The sequence below is a fragment of the Ambystoma mexicanum genome, chromosome 10, assembly GCF_040938575.1.
Source record: "Ambystoma mexicanum isolate Mex_15411 chromosome 10, UKY_AmexF1_1, whole genome shotgun sequence".
Taxonomy (NCBI): Eukaryota; Metazoa; Chordata; class Amphibia; order Caudata; family Ambystomatidae; genus Ambystoma; species Ambystoma mexicanum.
In genome coordinates this window covers 771,373,853-771,390,553 of record NC_090932.1, presented here as the reverse complement: position 1 = coordinate 771,390,553, position 16,701 = coordinate 771,373,853, and the positions used below count along the sequence as shown (strand labels likewise).

The 16,701-nt window shown below is 46.8% G+C and overlaps 1 protein-coding gene and 1 long non-coding RNA gene across 2 annotated transcripts in view; one reads left to right on the top strand and one right to left on the bottom strand.

Annotated features, from left to right (window-relative positions):
• PLCH1 (phospholipase C eta 1) overlaps positions 1 to 16,701 on the top strand; it is a 1,334,702-nt gene that overhangs the window by 131,317 nt on the left and 1,186,684 nt on the right. The window lies entirely within an intron of this gene.
• LOC138491730 (uncharacterized) overlaps positions 15,426 to 16,701 on the bottom strand; it is a 44,300-nt gene continuing 43,024 nt past the window's right edge. The window contains exon 3 of the long non-coding RNA XR_011276076.1: positions 15,426 to 15,777. This is a non-coding gene — a long non-coding RNA (uncharacterized lncRNA). The remainder of the gene's footprint in view (positions 15,778 to 16,701) is intronic.

Genomic DNA, 16,701 nt, shown 5'->3' with positions numbered 1-16,701 from the left:
TTTGCTGTAATGTAACTAAAATTACTCGAGGGAGTAGTGTTATAGCAAGTGCTAATTTTTGTATCCTGTCAGGCGACACTGAGCATGTGTGTACTAACTCCATGCCAAACCAGAACAGGACACCGGTAGGCAACCATCTTATTCTTGGAGACGCATATATTTCTTTGTATTAATGAAAAGATAACCAGGGGGCACGAGGCAGAGCCCAGGTGCTGGGGGCTGGCGTCAGAACTGACTGCTGGCCTCCTAGTGAAGTGCTGCTCTGTCATCTAAACTATTGTGACAAGGGAATACCGTGGGATCTACCAGAATATCTCCACAGCAATATGTGCTTTTGATTAAAGAAATGTTATGTCATTTTGATGTATAACATGCACCACTGCCATTTGCATGGTCTCCATGCGTTCAGGTGGCTCTGTAAAAAAAAAAAAAGTGGGCAAGTTGGTTAGTGAGGGAGAGAGGAGTAGGATAGAGGTTGTTCTCATTTGTTGATGAATGCAGAACCCTGAGAAACTGGTGTCTGTATGTGTGAGCATTCTAAGTGTGCTTAGTTATGTGCACTGGGCTTGTTGTGTCCGGAATGGTAGCATCCACTGTCTTGAGTTGTTAGTTGTCTGCAGGTATTGGATTTGTAGCATGATTAGAGAGGAGTGTGTGATTTCTGTGTTGTTGGTGGGTTGTTTCACTAGCCCTCTGGGCCAGTGTTAGAAGTGTACTAAAAAAACGTAGTGGAACTGTGGTCTTGGCAAGGGAAAGGATAAGGGGAAGCATAGTGCAACATGTAACAAGGTGTTGTGGCTGGAGCATTGCAATAGTCTAAGTGACTAGTAACTAAGGCTCCTATTACAACTCTACACTTGCACAGGGACATGAATGGACAAATCCTCTATATAGAATGATGAATATGGGCGTAAAAAGTAGAGGAATGGTAAACGGAATAAAATAAAAGTAGTGGAACACTGCTCCCGACCGCTCTCACTCACTGCTCTGGGCGTGTGTAGTACGTGGGTGGTGTGAGGGTGTGGAAATGAGATTGGGGCATGGTTAGATGGTTGGTGATCTCTGAGTGTTGAGTAGTTTTACTGTTGGCTCTTCATTCTGTATTGTCCCGTGTTTGCTTTGGCTTGGGTGTATGATTTGAAGAGACACGCATCTATGTTTATCTCAATGAGTTGAATAGCCAGGTTTTTAGTAGTTTCCTGAAAGTTGAGTGGTCTTCCGTCATCCTTATTTCCTTGAGTATGGAGTTCCATAGTTTTGCTATCAGATAGGAGAAGGCGGTTCCTAGCAATGTCCTTTTCTCGTAGTGTCTTGTTTCTATTTGGAGGTTGTTGCTCGATCTTCAGTCTCTTCTTGGTTGGTAATGGGTGATTTTAGCTTTGAGGAATTTGGTTCCTTGTCCCCAATGCAGAGTGTTTTGAAGTTAATATGTTTCTGTACTGGTAGCCACTGTAGATTTCTAGGGGCCGGTGTGATGTGATATCTTCTATTTAGTCTCAGGAGTAGTTGTGCAGCAGTATTTTGGATGCGTTGTCATTTTTTTGTGAGACATTCTGGCATTCCAAGGTAAAGACTATTTGCGTAGTCTATTCCTGATAATTTATATATTTCATTTATTTGCATTTGTATAGCGCACCTGCAGCCCAGAGGCAATGTGGCGCTTGTTACATGAGGTGCATAAACATTTTCAGTTGCAAGGATTACATGTGGCAGTGGGGTCTCTTAATTGCAGGTACATAATTCAGCAGTAATACATACGCAGAGTTTAGTCAGACATAAGAAAGCAATCGAATGGTATTAGATGAAGAGTTTTGTTTTGATTGCTTTGTGGAAGGCTTGGTGAGACTCAATCATTCTTAGGTTGGGTGGAAGGGCATTCCATTGTAATTGTATTGTAATACCAAGGAGATGATCACACTGGTTCTGTGTGGGAAATTGAGTTAAGGACTGAATCCCTCTCATTATTTGCAGGAGGTAGAAAAATGTATTTGCTGTTGCATTGACTTAGGGTTCCAAAGAGAGGATATTGCCTGTGAGGATTTCCAGATTTTCTATCACTGTCTATGTCTACTGTTGGGTCACCATGCTTGATGGCATGGTCAGCTAGGCCTGTGTTGCATCGTGTTCCGGTGGGGAGATCATTATTTTCTATTTTGGTTCGGTTTAGCTTGAGATTGGTGTTTGTCATCCAGGTGTTTATGTTGTTAAGGGTGTTTGCCGGAAGTTATCTTGAAGAGGAGTTGGGTGTCATCTGCATAGTTGTAGTTTGTCAGTCCATGGGTTTGAATGAGTTTCATCAGGGGGTCACGTAGATGTTGAAGGGAAGCTGGAAGAGGCTTGATGCTTGTAGTACACTGCAGGAGATATTTTTAGTGTTTGATGTGAATGGCGGTAGGCAAGTTCTTTCAGTTCGCTTGGTGAGGAAAGATTCCAGCCATTGTAGTGCAGAGATTTGAATGCTGCATTCTTTTGTGTCTGATTGTGTCAAAGGTGGCTATGTCCAGTAATATGAGGTCTATTTGGGTGGTGTTGTCCGTGTTTATTTGTAGGTCATCCTATATGGAGGGAGTGCTGATTCAGTTCCTCGACTTGTGATTGGTCAAGAATTCAGTTGCTTTCTACATGATTGAATAGTTCTTTGTAGACGTGGTTTTCGAGGATTTTCGCTGGGTATGGTAGTTAGTAGCGTCTTCTGTATTTCCAGTCTCATCTTTTAGGAAGGGTTTGTGCTAGTGCCTGAATCCAGAGGCTTCCTTTGCAGGGTTGGTACTGGTGAGGATGAACAGACTACCGGCATATGCTAGTGATTCCTGCGGATATAGAAAAGCAGGGATCACTAACGGAACCCGGTATGCCTTCCTGGAAACGGTCAATGGATCAGAATCTTGGGGAGGTGTCTTAGGTACCAGACAGATGTGTAGAAGTAGGTAGTATTCGACACCAGGCTGGGGGAAGAAAGGCAAGGATGAGTGATCTGAAGGTAATCACAAGATCAAACCGAGAATGGGAAATATACATATAACGTTCTACCTTTGTAGAAGGCAGACTGGACTGTATAGTTCAAAAGATGATGAAGGCAGGGTCATGGAAAGTAATAAGACAGCACTTTACCCAGGATTGCTGTCTCTGGGCAGAAGCACTTCCTCCTATATCTGCCTCCCAAGAATCCCCACCCAATAGTTTGCATTAGCAACATGCATAACTTGAATGATCATATGAATACCGAACTATGAAAACCTAGTGTTTTCGTAAATTGCCCTAAAACGAAAGTAACTTAGTGTCATAGCACAGTGGATAGTAGATTTTGTGTATAGCTACTACACAGCTCCTAGAAGTAAGCCGTTGCAAAAAATACTCTCTGATCTTCTTTTGTACCTGTGAACCGAAAATGGTCTGAACACTTCCAGGCCGTGTTCATTGCAGTGCCTGACTAGCACCTGGTGGGCCGCTATCTTGAGGGCAGGCACCACAAAAGACACCAGTCCCACAAGACTCTGCATACCCTATACCTCACAGAAGCTGGGAGATGACTGTGTGGACCTTCTCCGTGAGTATGGTAAGGCAGGGAGGGCCGGGGAAGTGTTTTCGCTATGGGAGGGGACATAACAGGTTTGATTTACGCTGTTTTGAATGATTTTGGTACTGTTCCTGTGTTTGATAGATTCATTAGTAGTCTGAAGTATAAGGCTGGTGTTTTGTGGTTGAGAAGTTTTTTGTGGACACCCTGTGGGCAATGGGATGTAGGTGTCTTATATTAGCTTGTCGGAAATGTCCTCTGTTATAGGTCCGAAATAAATTGAGTGTTGTGGTGGTTGAGGAGTGCTGGTTTCTGGCAGGGTGTTGTGGTACTCAGCCTGCATCGATGGCCCATTGTATTGCTTATATTCTTTTTTCTATATGAGTTGTGTTGTTGTCACATAGGGTTTGCGACAGTACAATGCAGTGGTTGCAAGAAGTTTTTTTTTTTCCTTGATGATTTTGAACATTTCTTTTTGTGGTTTTGTTGCCAATTGTATTCTTGCAGTGTAGTATGCTTTTTTGGCTCTCAGGACTGCTGTTTTGTATATTCAAATTTGTTGTTAGTTGATTTTGTCCTATTGGTTGGAGTGTTTTAGGTAACGGTATGTTTTTTGAGTTCCCTCAGTCGTTCTGTGAACCCTCTTGGTGTGATTTTCTTTGGTGTGGGTTTGAAGAGTTTTAGGGATGCTAATTATGATCTAGGTGTGAAGCTTCTCTTCCACGGAGTTGGGTGTCATTCTATTTGGGAGGTGTCGGGTTTCAATACATCTGTTAGGGTTTTCAGGACAAAAATATAATGAGTACCCAGCTAGAGTCAGGCAGAATGCAACACGCATTCTGATTGGCTCTCGCCGGGTCGTTACCCGGCCGAAAATCCTTCGATTCTCGGCCGGGATTCCAGCCGCCTTGTCCTCGGCGGGGGGCGTGGTAGCCCCTCAGTCACTGAGGCTTGAACTGGGTCCATCCTGCTCCAAGCCTCCCCACGGCTGAGAGGCTGCTTTTGCCCCCCGCCGGGGACTCGGGTAATGCTTTTTTAATATAATTTGTTTTTCCCTTTCCTCCCTCCTCCTTGCCCTCCCCACCCCACTTATGTTCTTGCTCCTTCGTCCCCAGTGGGGGATGATGGCAGCCTCCAGCCATGTGGAGACTCGGAGCGGGGCCATCCCCGCTCCGCGCCTCCACACGGCGGGAGGTTTCAATCGCCAGGTACGTTTTTTTTAGTTTTTTAAATTTTTTTAAAAATTATATTTTTAAAAATGTTTTCTTCCCCTCCCGCCCCTCTAACCCCACTTACCTTCAGCTCCTTTTTTTGGGGGGAGCAGACGCGCTGGGAGCAGTTCTGTCCGCTTCTGATGGCTGCCATAGAAAGGGAAGACGGACTCTGTTTTCCCTTTCCCAGCAGCCATTTTCTTGGTCGTTTCTTTTTTTTCTGGCCCGAAACACTGCAGCGTTTCGGGAGAGAAAAAAATGCTTTTAGTGCTCTGGTCACGCAGCTACTGCGGGCCGGAGTACTAATAGCAATATGCCCCTCGCTGCAGGGGCATTACCGACTCAGGTAATGCCCCGGGGCCTTTGTTATAACTATGGGCCCTGGGGCATTACCTGAGTCGATAATGCCCCCGCCGCTTGGGGCATATTGCTTAAATATTGACTTACTTGATTTCACAACCATTGGTTAACTCTGTGATGCTCAGCGAAAGACAAGTATGTAAGCCACACACTGCAACATTCTCATTGGGAGCCGATTTTTGAGGACGGCTATGGTGGGGCTGCTTTACTTTCAATTCAAACGCCTTCCTTTTTAACAACTACTGTCCCGCCTGTGCAACATTTGTGAGAAAATTTTGGAACCTGTTGAAAAGGAAAATTAGACAGTCAAAAAGGCGTAGCCTCAAAGGCAGCAAAGCCAAAACTGGCTTTAGACAGTTAAAAATTGTTAAGGTATTCAGCCCAGTAACCGACGTGATCAAGGTAACGTCACAAATGTGAGTGATCAACAGAGGCTTAAAAAGGGGTTTTAGAATTGTAAAAAGTAGGTTAACTTTGTGGAAAAAAGGAGTAAAAGTTATAACCAAGGTGGGATACATCTCCTTAAAACAAAGTGAGGTATAAGAAAACGAATGAAGGCATGCAATGTGCATAAGGCTTAGCGCCACTACCTGTCAGGGACGTTACCCTGAGGTAAGGTTCAGGAACAGTTTGTGACGAGAATGTGTGGTTCAGAATGAACTTGTTAAAAAGGCACTTCCGGTTTCTTAGTGGTTCCTACTATTGTCAATCCTTCCTTCATGTGTGCGTGTTATTCCAGTTAAGTGTGACCGTTCATTTGTTCCCCGTCAGTCCAGGATGTATTTTCAGATCTTGGTCCTTGTGGTTATTTGATTGATTGATATTTTATTTCTATCGTGCTCGTACACAAGTGTTTCAGAGCGCGACAAGGCAAGGGAGGGGAACAGGGGAGAACAAAACAGCGATCTTACTAGGCCCAGTGACATTGAGAACGGGCAAGTGCATGGGAGAGAGGGGAGGGGAAAAGTGCATGGAAGGGGGGAGAGGTGGAAAGTGCGAGGCAGAGGAGAAACAGATAAATAACAAATAAATAATAAAGGCAACAAACAGTGGTAATGCAGCCAGCAATTTGCACGTGCTAGGCTTAAGGCAGCAGACAGGGTAGGTCTGATAAGTGCAGGAAGAAAAAGGGGGGGCTGTATGGGTACAGATACAGACCCCAGTGCAAGGGGTGGCCCGGAGGCAGTGCGGGAGGGTGGCAGGATGAGCAGGTACCTGGGCCCAAAAGACAGAGGGTGGCCAGGTGCACGGTGCCAAGAGAGAACAAATCAGCAGGGGAGAGGGGGAGCGAAGGCAGAAGAAAAGAGAAAGGTCTTGAGGTGCTTCCGGAACCAGAGATGGTTCTCCTCAAGTTTTAGAGCGGCAGGGAGGCTGTTCCAGAGGGAGGCCCCAGCCGAAGACAGAGATCTACCCCCAGCTCGTTTCTTAGAAAAACGACTGACCCGGAGTGTGTTGGAGGTAGAGGAGCGAAGAGCTCGAGAGGGAAGGTATTTGCGGAGGGATAGCTGAAGGTATTTTGGACCCAGGCCCCAGAAAGCCTTGTGGACAATTCAGAGGGTTTTGAATTTAATCCTTGCATCCACTGGGAGCCAGTGGAGAGATTTCAGAGCTGGAGAGATACGATCCCAAGGCTTGAGGCCAAGGACAAGTCTCGCAGTCCTGTTCTGGATTAGTTGCAGAGGGCAGAGAGTAGAGGCAGGTAGATTTAGAAAGAGGCTGTTACAATAGTCCAAGCTAGAGAGAACCAGAGCTTGAGATACCATGAGCTTCTGGGGGAAGGAGAGGAAAGGCAGAGTAACTCTGAGGAGGTGCAGTCGGAAATTTGACTTTTTAGAGACCTCAGAGATGTGGGCGGAGAAGGAAAGGGTGGAGTCAAAGATGACTCTGAGGTTCTTAGCCTCGCAGGTGGGGGTAGGAGGAGGGCGAAGGGAGGCCGGCCAGAGAGTGAGGGGAAAGGATGGTGAAGGTGTGCCGATGAGGAGGATCTCAGTCTTGCTGGCATTCAGGCAAAGATCATTGGCGGCACACCAATCTTGAATGGCAGTTAGGCAATCGGAGATGAGTGGGAGATGAGTGGGAGAGGAGGTGGCAGAGGGCAGCTTGAAAATGAGTTGAGTGTCGTCAGCGTAGCATTGGAAATTTGAGCAGAAAATGGCAATGCAGTGGGTGAGAGTTGCCAGGTATTGGTTGAAAAGCCAGGGCAAGAGGTTAGACCCCTGGGGAACACCACAGGTAGAGAGGAAGATAGATGAAAGGAAGGACCCAAGTTGGACCTGGGAGGGTCGATCTGAGAGGAAAGAGGTCAGCCAGGCCAGAGCATGATCAGTGATACCCAGGTTTTCACGGAGACGGTTGAGCAGGATGGTATGGTTGACCGTGTCAAAGGCAGGAGAGAGATCGAGGAGGATGAGGACAGATGGAATGTTAGAGTCAAGGTTGGTGAGCAGATCTTCACGGATGATTAGGAGAGCAGTTTCCATGCTTCTGGCAGCTCTGAAGCCAGACTGGTGGTCATGGAGACAACCAACAGAATTGGAATGAAGGTTAAGCTGAGAGATGGCCAACTTTTCCAGGAGTTTGCCAAGAAAGGGAGTAATGGAAATTGGGCGATAGTTAGCTGGACAAGAAGGATCAGCTGTGGGTTTCTTGAGAAGAGGATGCACAAAAGAGTGCTTCAGAAGGGAGGGGAAGGATCCAGAGGCAAAGGAGTGGTTGCAAAAATCAGCAAGGGCCGGAGCGAGGGTGTCAATGTGGTCCTTGATGGTTTTAGAGGAACAGGGATGAACCTGTTTTGAAGAGGCTTTCATAGATCAGACTTGTCTAGCAACCTCGTCAGGGGTGAAAAGAGGAAAGGACGAGAAGGATGGTGGGAGGGTGGCTAAAAGAGGGTCAGCAAGCACAGATGGAGAGGGAAGAGGAGGAGTGTGGGTGGAGAGGGTGGACAGGATGTCCTGGGTTTTTGAAATGAAGTGAGAGGCCAGGGCATTGCAAAGAGCCTGGGAGGCAACAGGAGGGGTAGAGACTGCAGCAGGGTTGGCCAGCTCCTTGCAGATTTTAAAGAGTTCGGCCGAGTTGTTAGATGCCGCAGAGACACGAGCTTGAATGTGGACTCTCTTCTTGGTGAAAACAGAGAGTTGGTATTGCCTTTGTAGCAGGCGACAGGCCAGTTTGTCAGAGGATGAACAGGAAGTCCTCCATTTCCTCTCAGCTGCCAAACACTTACGTTTAAGTGTAGCTAGGTCAGAGTCATACCAGGAATTGCACTTGGCTTTGGACTTCAAACGGATCCTCATGACAGGGGCAAGAGCATCAAGCATATCAGAAATTGAAGAGTAGAGCAGAGACAGGGCTGTATGAGGATGAGAGACAGCCAAAGGTGGAGGGGGGGGGAGAAAGTGGCGGCAAAAGCCTCAACTGACACACGCTTCATGGGCTGGATGCCCGAGAAGGTAGGTGGCAGTGTTCGGGTAGGCTTGGCTTGGGGGGAAGAGAGGGAGAGATGAGATGAGAGGAGGGAGTGATCGCTCCAGGAGAGAGGATTGGTCAGAGGGATGGAGAGGGCGAGGTCAGAGGAGATCAAGACATCGAGTGTGTGCCCTGCACAGTGAGTCGGGCCAGAGGGGAGGATGGACAGTGTGAGGGAGTCGCAGAGGTCATGGAAGAGTACAGAGGAGGAGCAAGGAGAGTCTAAATGTATATTTAGGTCACCGAGGAGGAGGAGTTGAGTGGTAGAGGCCAGGAGGGAGGAGGAGAGGTCTGCCCACTCAGAGAGAAATGAAGTGATTTGACCAGGAGGCCGGTAGATGGTAACCACAGTAAGAGAATGGGTAGGCGAGAGAGAAAGCCTACAGACAAGGCATTCAAAAGAGAAGTAGGTCTGAGTGGGAATGATAGAGGCAGGAATCCACTCAGGAAAGATCAGGGCTACCCCCCACCGGACCCGGAGGATCTGGGTGCTGAGAGGATCTTATAGCCATCAGGGAGGAGAATGTCAAAGCTTGTGACTGAGCTGGCCGTGAACCATGTCTCAGTAAGACCAAGGACATCAAGGTCTAGTTCTTCAAGGAGTTGGCAGATGTCAGAGGAGTGTTTGACGGCAGAGCGAGTGTTGAGAGTGGCAATATGAAGAAGGTTGCTAGCCTTAAAGACTTTCCGGGGAGGGGTACAGATTAGAGGTACGCCCTGTGAAGGAGAAAGAGCCCTCGGAGGTGCAGAGGAGGAGGAGGAGAGCAAGGGCAAGGTAGCCAAGGGGAGAGAGGAGGGGACAGCAGGAGATGAGAGGAAATTGATGAGGCGAGGGAAGCGCCTATCAAAGAGGAGGAGATTGGCCTGAGGGCCTTGGACCATGACAGTGCCATTTAGGTAGACATTAATGATGACTTTAGAGGAGTCAAAGGAAGCCATGAGAACTTCCCAGCAAGTGCCACCATTAATGGGAGAGGAGGAGATAGGGCAGAGCACAGAGACCATATGAGGAGTCCATAGATTTGGTGAAGGAATGACAAAGAGGATGTCGGTAAGGGTCTGTCTGGCGGAAGCATTGGAGTTGGCGTCGGCGATAGGAAGACCAGGATTGGAGGCCAAGATATCCTTTTTGAACTTCTTCCTACCAGACTTAGTGAGAAGGGAAGTATAGTCAATAGAGAAGCAGTTGGAGAAGAGAGGAGAAACAGAAAGCGCCATTGGGGTGGAAGTAAGGAGAGGATGAAGATACTGGGGGGGGCTAAGGCAGGTAGGTGTGAGACAGAGTGGTGAGGTCACTGGGCTGGCAAAATACAGAGAAGAAACAGTATACAAGCAAAATACAGAGAATTTCGCAATGGGCAGCAAGATATGACTTTGTAGCACAAAGCAAAAAACAGCAAGATTTGACTTTTTAGTACAAAGCAAAAACAGCAAGATTTGACTTTTTAGTACAAAGCAAAAACAGCAAGATTTGACTTTTTCAATGTTGGAATCTGATGTTAGCAAAGGGTTTTAGGAAGCACTGCGCAGCAGGATGACAACATGGGAGCAACAAGCAGAAAGAACAGTGATAGTCAAAGGCAGTAGAAGTGAGTCCATAAGGAGGGAACTAAACCATAGTTCTGGAGGTGGCAAAGTCAAGGCAGTCCGGATTTCTTAGAGGAGTGAGGTGGCAGCATCATTGTGGATAAGGTGCAGGGAGGACCCCAATTAGCGTTCAGGGAGCAGACGGGGAGCAGACAGGGGCCTTGGAAGTGGGCCTTGGAAGTGGGCCTTGGAAGTGGGCCTTTGCTGAGAGGGCCGGCTGAAGCCTGCCGGTTCCTGATTGGATGGAAGAAAGCACTCAGCAACCAATGGGATTGCAGCACAGGGAGAGGTGATTCAGCACAGCCTGCCTATACAACAAAGAAAACCACGGCGGCCATTTTGGAAGGGCCAAAAACAGTAAAATAAGCAGCAATAGTAGGAACAAACTAGTGCTTTCAAAATAGCAATGCAGCTCCAGGTAATAAAAAGCTCAAAAAATGGCTGCACGATGAAAATGCCAAATAAAACAGTCCTTTCCAACAATATTATGCAAATTTCCTCTTTTTTTCTTTTTTTTCAAATTTTGAATTTTCAGGTTCAATAATTCCCCAGGAGGTGCAGTAATGCACAGAAAGTGAACCTACCTAATGGAATGGTCAGCAGCCAGGCACAAACTCCACATGTGCAGGAGAACAACAGATGGCCAGGAGGGTGGAAACAGGACCTCACTCCCAGTGAGAAGCAGATGAAAGAAACCAGTTCCAGCCAGTGTCAAGGAGTCCCCCCCCCCCCCCCCCCCATCAATTCTCACCTGAGTTCGATCTTTGCTGGATTTCTTGATCGATGCCTGCTTGCGGACGGATCGAGTCTTGAATAAGGCTGCACGAGTCTCTTCCGACTCCAGCGTGCGTTCAAAGTTTCGGGATGCAAGGATCCAGGAATCCGGGATATTTACAGAGTGCGCTACTAGCACACGAGTCCAGGAATCAAGAAAGGAAGGAAAGGGACTAGGAATGGGGTTGGCTGGAAAGAAGCAAGGAAAACAATACCGCGAGCTACGGAGCACACGTCTGGTCGCTACCTCGCAATAGCATTGAGCCGCAGGAGGCGTGGTCTATTAATAGAACACACTACGTCCAAGGTGTAGAGCGAGGAAGGTGTTTCACAGTGGACGGCCATGTTGGGAGTACAAGGGAGTTTAAGCCCCGTTGAGACAAGGACCAAGAAGTCCAAAAGGGGCGTGTTCTGTAGTTCATGACAGCCAGTGGGCCTTTGCTGAGAGGGCCGGCTGAAGCCTGCCGGTCCCTGATTGGATGGAAGAAAACACTCAGCAATCAATGGGAGTGCAGCACAGGGAGAGGTGATTCAGCACAGCCTGCCTACACAACAAAGAAAACCACGGCGGCCATCTTGAAAGGGCCAAGAACAGTAAAATAAGCAGCAATAGTAGGAAAAAACTAGTGCTTTCAAAATAGCAACGCAGCTCCAGGCATTAAAAAGCTCAAAAAATAGCTGCACGATGAACATGCCAAATAAAACGGTCCTTTCCAACAATATTATGCAAATTTCTTCTATTTTTCTTTTTTCTTCTTTTTCAAATTTCGATTTTTCAGGTTCAATAATTCCCCAGGAGGTGCATTAATGCACAGAAAGTGCACCTACCTAATAGAATGGTCAGCAGCCAGGCACAAACTCCACATGTGCAGGAGAACAACAGATGGCCAGGAGGGTGGAAACAGGACCTCACTCCCAGTGAGAAGCAGATGAAAGAAACCAATTTCAGCCAGAGGGCCTTGCTGAGAGGGCCGGCTGAAGCCTGCCGTCCCTGATTGGATGGAAGAAAACACTCCGCAACCAATGGGAGTGCAGCACAGGGAGAGGTGATTCAGCACAGCCTGCCTACACAACAAAGAAAACCACGGCGGCCATCTTGGAAGGGCCAAAAACAGTCAAATAAGCAGCAATAGTAGGAAAAAACTGAAATAATTTGCCAATGATTATGTAGCACCTGAACCTATCCTCTTCATCTGCTCCGGCAAGTGTTCTTTAGTGTCATTAGTGGACTTACCCGTACCACCAGACCCAGATTATGGCTCACAGCTAGCTTATTGCTCCACTGATCTGCTTGGTTTCTCAAGATCTTTAGAATAGGGCCTTGTTAGTTCTTTATCCCAAGACCACAAGTCTATTAACTGTGTCAGCCTGGATATCTGGGTTCCTCTCCAACTTGCACTCCATTAGTTCCATCGTCTTCCTTTTAGGTCCTGCTTTAGCGGCTAAATGGGGTCGGACACAGCTTTTGGCGCAAACAGAGCTGGCAGCTTCTGAGGGGTCACTGGCATTGTAAATTATTGCAAAGTCAATGGTGGAAGATGAATAATTTTAGTGGAGAGGAATTGACATCCACCACTCCATCTCCCCCTTAATCATTCTAAAACAGAAGTCCTCTTCTTTGCATCTTCCCTCACTGACCTTTTTCCCTTTTTCGTCACTTTTTCGTCACTTTCCTTTCCTCTCATGTCTCTGCCCTGCTCTTACTTGGTGTGTAACCTTGGTGTCCTCTTTGACTCTTCCTCATATTTAACCCCTGATATACCTTCTATTGCTCTCTGCTGCCGATTCCAGCTATTTAACGTTTGTAAAATGCGCACCTTGCTTTCCCTCTCCACTACTGAAATCCTAATTTCTGCATTCGTTTTTCCTGTCTTTTCTGTTGTTCCTCCTTACTCATCAGCCTATCAATGTACCCTCCTTTGCTCTATCATTTCACAGTATGTGTCGCTCTTCTCCTTTCCTCCTGTTCTTCCGAATTGCCTCCCCTTTGAATCCTGTCTCATGTGTCAATTCCGCTGCCTGGTGTTTAAGTACCTCCTCGATCTTGGTGCCCCCTACCTTGCTGCTCTCAGTTCTTTTTTCTTTCCCCTCCTTCTCTTTGATCACAATCTCTCTTTTTGCTGTGGCAAGCCACCCTGCGCTCAGTCTTCTTTTTGTTCTTTTGCCCTTCTTGCTCCAAAACACTGGAACACACTTCCTCTATATGCTCTTCTTCTTCTCTATCCATCTTCCGCTCATGCCTTAAATCTTACCTTCTCTCTTCTCCTGCCTAGAGCTGCTTTGTGTTATGATTTGTTACTTCAATTCTGTTGTACTGTTATCATTTTGGATAGCGCTTAGGCTTAAGTGCATCATAAAAATAATACAAAATACATTTAGCGCAAGTGACTCAGCCTAGCAAAAGGCGCTCTAAGTAATGTAGGGAGGTTCAGGGGTCGTGGCTCTCCCCAACCCCAACAAGTAATGTGTTGTAATGGTGCATTTTACAACACAATGTTTGAGAAAAATTGAGTCAAACATCATCAAGTTTAGAATTGGGGCTTTAGGGTAACGAATGGAAATAATGCAGTAAATGCCATCTAACTCGCCATGCACAGAAGCAATTCATAAAATGGCCAGGCCTCCACACGCACAATTTCTCTGTGCCCATATGGGTCACAATATATCACTTACATGAAGCTGCAGCCATTGTCTTCCTATGCCAGTAATGGTCACTATAAATCACTTTCATGAAGCTGACCCCACAATAGATGTCAGCATTGCTATTGCAGAGTACAGTCATGTGATTTGCCTATATTATAAATCAACATTATCACAGTATACCAGTTTGAGGATGTACTGCTGGGACTAGGTCAGTCTCTTAACCTTGTCAGAGGGAACAGAACCCTCTAACCTGGGGAGAGGAGACCCGTTAGGAAGAACCCTTTGTCCATCTTCCCTAGCCTGTGACCCAATATGCTGGCCAAGTATGCCCCTCTCTTTTCAGGAAGAACGAGTATCCACAACAGGAATCATCATCATCAGCGGCCCATACTAGGGTGATAGAAGATCGCACTGGAGGGAGGGAGTCTTCACTGAAGAAATCCAAGGCTTGTGCACCGGCGGAGAGCCTGAAGTACATGGCGTGTGCAGAGAGGAGAAGGAGGCAGGAACGGAGCAAGGAGCTAGAGCTCCTATGCAGCTTCTCTGTCACGCACAGCATGCCGACCATTTTCCACCCAGATTGAAAGCCAGTGCAGGCGCCCTAGACCACCAGAGACAACCACCTGGACATAGCTCAGGGGTGGTCAGGGATGGTGCCCCCCGACCCCTAGCATGAACTGGGACAATGTTCAACTGCCATTTCTGATCTGTGGCGGTCTTGCATGGAAACGGGGCGAGGCGTAAAGGGTCATATGAAGAATTGCCTATCTGTAACATTCCCTAGGGAAGACCAGGTTAGATTGGCCAGGGACAAAGAGCCAATCCAGAGATAGGAGAGGCATAAACATGCCCAGCAGGAAACAGGAAGTGTTAGTTGTTTGGGTGAGGTCAAAGGAGGTAGGAGTGTAGGACAAGAGGCGACCAGGAGGAAGGACGATGAGGCGTGTCAAGGTGAATTTTGGAGCTTGTGAGGCATCAAATAATGAGTTCAAGTTGTACTGCTTTGTGGGTGTTTATAAAAGAGTGGCAAATGTATTTAGGAAGTGTAGTGAGTGACTGTCAAGCGCATGTGAGAGTGGAAGTAGGAAAATAGGTAGTAGCAATAGTGTGGAGAGAGGGGGAGAGAGGGGGAAGAGTGGCAGTAGCATGGAGAGTGGTAGTAGTGTGAACAGTAGTAGTAATGTGTAGGTGGGAGTAGTGTTGAGGAGAGAGTAGTATCAGAGAGAAAATAGTAACAGTAAAGGGTGTAGGCGAAGCATAGGAGTGTGAGACATCTGAGTGACAGGGGAGAGAGACTTAGAGTGGAGACGGTGGAGTTGGCACCAGCATAGTATTAAGAGGAGAGCAATAGGCAGAAGGTAGATGAGTGCATGGGCGGGACGGGGAACCAAGAACATAGGGCTCCGCGTCTGGACGGTGCCATAGGGACAGTTAGAAAGCAGTGGAGGGAGGCTAGGCAGCTAAAACACTGACCCATTAGGCACGTCCTCACCAGAGTAAGGAAGAACACTTAGACAGTAGGGTGGAACATTCAGTGTTTTCTTGCCTGGGGAGTAAAGGTGCCTGGGTTAGGGGAGGTATTGGTTCAGTTAGGGGGTGGGAGGAGAGCGCGAGAGAGAGGGATAAAAATGCATAGTCACACAACGCTAACATTCTCATTCATCCATGTGCAGACTCATTTAAAACTCTTGCAGACACGAGCACTGCATGCATTACATTCACACATTCACTCCAGCATATATAGTACATTTTTGTTTAAACTTAAATGATATTCTTCTGCTGGTAGAAGGAATGAGTGGCAACGAATAACTAATCCCCCACACTAACGTGAGATGGGGGTTTAGATTCTATTAAAGACAAGGAGGCGATTATTATGCATTCTAATCTTTACTCTGAAACCACAGCAGCAAAGAAAAAAACTTTATAAACAAAAAAGTTTAAAACAGAACTAAACTGAGTTCAATGTCAATGCAAGGGGGGACTCCCCAATCCATCATGGAGGACAGGTCATGCCCTGCAGGAGGCCAATGAGCAGGGACCCTTCCTTATATAAGTCCATTACTCTAAACCCAACCCCTCTTTCTGTAGCTGTCTTGAACCAGACGTCCACTGCACAGATCAGATGAGAAACGATGAAGGCAATCCAGCGAAGCTCTCGTACCACGCACTCCATAACTTGAAGCTGTGAGCCACCCTCCTGCTCAAAATCTCAACTCGGAGCTGTAAAACAAGCAAGAAGGGTGGGTGGATGGGAAGACCAACAAACCAAAGACTGTTCTTTCTGAAAACATCTGTGTACATGCGTGTCATAACATCATATCATACCCGGGGTGGGTGGGTGGGATAATAATCGCCTCCTTGTCTTTAATAGAATCTAAAACCCCATCTCACGTTAGTGTGGGGGATTAGTTATTCTATGACAAGACAGGAGGCTCATATTATGCAAGTTCAAAGCCCTTGCATCCCATTAGTACAACATAATCAATACAATAGACAATGTAATAAAATAATAGGAAAGAAATGTTTTAAATGCTTTCATTAAAACAATCAGCTGACTGCAAGAGAATTGCCCAAGACTAGGCTGCCCCAATAACTGACTCAAAGGCATAGCCAAATCCACTGTAAGAAAAACAGGAAGATGTGCTAAATCCAGCGACCCTACCAGCCACCAAAACCAACTGGTGAAAAGAAGGGAAAACATTGAACAAAGCTATCCTATACTTAACAGGTTAGGAAAAAACCCCTTCTGAAATAAAACGCATCTGTTGTCCAATCAAACCTTAAAACAGTTAAGCTCACCCCCTCTTTGGGAACCTGGATAGCAAACCAAAGAAAAGAAGCACCCAGCTCTCCTGGAGATAAAGAAAGTACCCCATAGGGGTGAAGGTTTTGTAGGGCTCCCTCCCATGTGTTAAAGGAAGATATTGTAATAGCAACAGAGCATGTCCCATAACTACACTGGGAAAACCAAGTGGGAGTAAAAAGTAATTTTAATAATTTGTAAGAGGAAGGATGACTTCTGGAGACAGAAGCAGAATTGAAGAGAGAGGGGCCACACCTGAGAAGCTGAACCTGTCAAACCGTCAGCACGGAGACCCACAGACCTCCCACGTTCGCGAAAAGGACTCTGCTACCATGACAAAA